This window comes from Pteropus alecto, unplaced genomic scaffold, assembly GCF_000325575.1.
Source record: "Pteropus alecto unplaced genomic scaffold, ASM32557v1 scaffold71, whole genome shotgun sequence".
Lineage (NCBI taxonomy): Eukaryota > Metazoa > Chordata > Mammalia > Chiroptera > Pteropodidae > Pteropus > Pteropus alecto.
Window position 1 is genome coordinate 13,454,828 of NW_006433024.1, and position 4,280 is coordinate 13,459,107.

A 4,280-nucleotide genomic window follows, 5' to 3' on the forward strand; every position below is an offset into this window, starting at 1 on the left:
TTCAATAATTCATACTTTTTAAGATGTTCGTATGTCTTAGCAGAATTTATGAAGCCCTGCTCAATGTTAGCTTAACCTACTTGTTTAGGCTCATCTGCCATTGCCTTCCTGTCTTCTCTCTGGCAACCTGTTCATTATTCAGTATGCAATTTACTTTTTGAGCTTCCTTATCTTTTCCTGAAATGCTTTTCCCTCTTTTCTCTGCTTAGGGTCTCCTGTTATCTTTCCAGAGTCATCTGAGACACTGTATTTACCATTATACCCCTAGTATGTGTTAACCACTTCACTGTAATGTTCACTAGCATTTGTTACACATTTCCTTAAGAGCAGTATTCCATTCTACTCTAAGTATTTTTGTGGGCTCCCCTCTCTTTCATTAGACTTTGAACCTTTAAAGGACAGATGTCATGTATTAACCTGGGAGATAACTTGGCTGCTGTACATCCAGCACACAATAGGTATTCAATCAATATTTATCGATTAAATATCTTTTAATACTTGTACATTACTTTGTCTAAATTTTATTCAATTTTGGAAATGAAATAGGTTATTTAGTCAAACCTGATAATTTTACAGATGAGGAAACTGATACTCAAAAGACTGCAGTTTTCCTCAAGATCATATTACTAACAGAGATGAAATAGCTAAGGAAATTAGACAAGTTTGATGATGATTATATATCCAGTGTAGATAATGTTTCACTAGCTCCAGCTAAAGAAATAAAATGGAAGAAGAGAATAACTTCTCCTAACATAGAATGGTACTAAATAGGAAGAAAAAGGCTGTGGGTTTTTAATGTAAGAATCCAGAATTTTTCAGTCTATGAAAGAAAATACAGCACTAGCCCGTTTCTTTTCAGTTTTCAGCATGAAGGAATGGTGGCGGTAGGGGAGGTAGGCTGTTGGAAAACTAGATTACTGCAGGAATGGTAACTAATTACTATCTCGATACAATTTCTTTTCAACTCATTTCTTTATAAAACTCTTTTTAGGGTCAAGTTTTTAAAACACAGAACTAAAGAATATTGTCCGCTTTCAAATGTAGCACATGCCAGTTTAAAAGATCATAAAAATGACAATGATGACATTACTCCATCATTCTTCACCAGATATTTTGGGAAGATAAGCACCTATTTAAATATCAATATTATTTTGACTCAGGTGTATAGTATAAGGGCTAGGACCGTCATAAAAATATGAATTTAAAAAGTATTTAGAGTCTACGGCCATGCTACCCTGAACAAGCCCAATCCCATCTGGTCTGGGAAGCTAAGCAGGGTCGGGACTGGTTAGTACTTGGATGGGAGACCACTCAGGAAGACCAGGTGGTGTAGGAGTAAAAAATTAAAAAAAAAAAAAAAAGAGATTGTAAGCTGACAAAGTCCTTGCAATCTGTGAGGTCAACCAAAGGTTGCCTTGCCTAAAAATAAATAAATAAACAAACTAATTAACTAATTAATTAATTAAAATAAAAAGTACTTAGAGTTTATGTGAGCCAACATCTTCATTTTTCAGATGAGAAAAATGAGATTAAGAGAACGTAGGTAACTACTTGATTCATCATGTGGAATATTGATATTCATCCAATGTTTTAGTATTTTAGTTATTGGTAATTGGATGTTTTACCAACAAATAGTGTTTAACTATATTATAGGAGAAGTCCAAGTTATATGGATCCTTCTGGACATTAGTTTCTACATTTTAAAAAAAAAACTACTGTTCATTTTGACAAATTCTCTATAAATAGGCCAACTACAAATTTTTCTGAGGAAAAAATACAAAACAGGAAGGTCTTTATTAAGATTTATAAAAAAATGTTAAAATTTATTAATTATATAAAGAATCATTTAAAGTAATTATTGGCTGTTGGGGAAAAAATTAGACATTATCATAGAGTGTCTATTTGTAAGTGCCATCATACACTTAAGAAACTCTGTTTTAGGCTGTTTCTTTCTTTAGTATGACTAAGAAATATATACACCAGAAAGACACAGTATATATTTAGATTCACAAAGTATCTCTATGCTTATAGTTTTTGATCATTAGGGAAAGGCATTAATTTACACTTAATTGAGTGGGTTTTTGATTTGGCTGATTATAATAAGAACATAACTAAGTTTATTTCATATCAGGATATTTCTAATCACAATTTCGATATCATCTCCTTAAGAATTTATTAATCTATTCAGTATATACATGTAGAGTGCAAATCTATATGTGGGTAGTAAAAAGTAAGAGAAAGACCATTAAAATTTTAATCTAATAGATCTGAGTTTTATAGCTTGTTCTGCAATTTATTAGCTCTGTAACCTTTAACAAGTAATATTAAATTTTTGTGGCTTCAGTTATTTTGTTTGAAAGAACTTTTTCACAAGATTGCAGTGAGATTTAAATAATATGTTGGGCATGAAGATGTTCAATAATGGTAATCTTATTTGTCATTGAATTTTAAATATGAACAAGACATTCAGTGTCCTTAAAAACTCAGTCACTAGTGATGAGAATAAAATAATGTAAATCAGAATTCAATATCAATTTAGTACAACCACAAGAAGTGAGCCAGTTTCTGAATTACTACTGTGAAAGTTGAAAACTTCTTTCATTGGAGATTTTACAGTTTGGGAACTGTTCAATCTGTCTGTCTAGTTAAAAACCTGAAACTCTCCCTGTAGCTGGTATGCATTTTTAGACCAAACATCTTTTATTTGTATTTGTATCTCTGGAATACACAGATTAATAAAACAAAATTATTATTAAAGAAATAGCTTATTACAAAATAAGGGGTAGACAGAAATATATTTAGACTTGTATTACTCCATGGACAGGAAGAGAAAGTTAAAAAAAATAGTTCATCTCTATTTTACTAGAAGAATACTTGACTACTTTTTGAGTTTTAGGTCTGCTAAATGTTAATTTAACATTATATGATATTTGTTTTTCATGAATCATGCAGTTTATTTCTGCAGCTGAACTCTAACAATGCAATGAGGATAAATACAACCTAATAGAAGTTCCCATTGTTGGCCATGATGCCTGAATAACATTTGTAATTCATCAGAAACTTCTTTTCAGAATATTGAGAGAAAGCCACAATGATTGAAAAATCATTTTGCTTGTATATTAACTCAAATATAAACCCTAGACTATTTAAAAAAATATATATATATACTTGAGCTGATCTTGAATGACAAATCAAATAGAACATGTCCTCATAAATTTGGTTACAAATTGATATGATAATCTTATTAAGGATTGATGGGTTTTCTTAAACCCCTTTCAAATCACACTTCGTTTTCATATGTGTGAATTTTCTACAGGAGTATTCAAGCCAAAGACAAAAACAACACCTAATCTCTTTGGAATCTATAACCCGTGTATAAAATTACAAAATACCGAATTGTGGCTTTTGGTTGAACCGGACAGAAAAATGTTTACTATATTATCATCTTTTGCTTCCCAACTCTCATTATAGGAGTAAACATTTATTACATACTTACATGTTGTAGCTACCATATATTTCTCTTCATAACCATAGTACAAGGGGTTTTTTTTTATCCCCTATTTAAAAAACAAAACAAAACAAAAAACCCTCAATTAACTTTCAAAGATCGTATAACTAGTATGTCAGAACTAAAATTTGATTCAGGCATTGTGGCTGAAGCATCTATGTTATACTCTTAGCCACCATATTTGATCACTCATAATCATGATGTAGGGTGAATTACTTGACCTCTGTACACATCAGTTGTCTCATCAGTGAAAAAAGATTAGTAGTATCTTCTTTATAGGGTTGTGTCTGAGATGTAGTAATCTGTACACAGCATAGGTGTAATATACCAAAACTGATATCTCCAACAACTTGTTTATGTGTCTTTTGAATGCTTCTAATTCTACTCTAAATACATGTGGATCAGGGAATCTGGGAACAATTGTAAATGCCTGGTACTGCTACTCTGCATCAATATCAGGGTTGTTGAAGAGGCCAGACATTTGCTGGATGTGATAGTTAATTTTCTATGTCAATTTGACTGGCCAGGAGGTCCCCAGATCAAGTTATTTCTGGCTGTGTCTGTGAGGGTATTTTCAGATGACATTAACATTTGAATAGGTGGACTCAATGAAATAAGTTGTCCTCCCAATGTGGGTGAGCATCATCTTATCCACCGAGGGCCTGAATAGGACAAAAGGTCAAAAAGCAGAAGAAGGAGGAGTTTACTCCTTTTTTTGCTTCATTACATAAGAGAGGAATATCTCAACTCCTGTCCTGTCCTTGGACTTGGG

The 4,280-nt window shown here is 32.1% G+C and overlaps 1 pseudogene; it reads left to right on the top strand.

Moving 5' to 3' along the window:
- The first annotated feature begins 1,217 nt into the window (after window positions 1-1,217).
- LOC112476684 lies at window positions 1,218-1,336 on the top strand (annotated as a pseudogene).
- The last annotated feature ends 2,944 nt before the right edge of the window (window positions 1,337-4,280 follow it).